We start from the raw sequence: 484 nt of genomic DNA, 5'->3' as shown, positions 1-484 counted from the left end.
TAATCTACAGTAGCTAATCTCCAACCATCATCTGCAAGTTATTTTTCCATAAAGTATTAACGTTGGCATTAATTGGAAATAAACCTTTAGCCATAATTTCTGTGCAGGAATTCAACAGTATCCATTAAGGACAGCATCCATAGATGCAATACAAATGCAAAACTTGTTACCTAAAGTTTCTAACGTTTAGGTAACTAAAACGATTATCAACAAGTAAAACGTATATGACGTATATAGGGACGCAGTAACAGTATGGGAAGGAAAGCGATTTATATTTCCCTAGTAAGTTGGTGGTCTTGTAAACCAAAAAACAATATCTGAGATTATAAAATCGCAGTTATGTAAAGCAGCAATAGCTAATCTACAGTAGCTAAACTCCAACCATCATCTGCAAGTTATTTTCCCATAAAGTATTAACGTTGGCATTAATTGGAAATAAGCCTTTAGCCATAGTTTCTGTGCAGGAATTCAACAGTATCCATTA

The sequence above is a fragment of the Halyomorpha halys genome, unplaced genomic scaffold (genome assembly GCF_000696795.3).
Source record: "Halyomorpha halys isolate HHAL.00 unplaced genomic scaffold, Hhal_1.1 Scaffold481.1, whole genome shotgun sequence".
In the NCBI taxonomy this organism is placed as follows: Eukaryota; Metazoa; Arthropoda; class Insecta; order Hemiptera; family Pentatomidae; genus Halyomorpha; species Halyomorpha halys.
Note: the sequence above shows the minus strand (reverse complement) of the source record.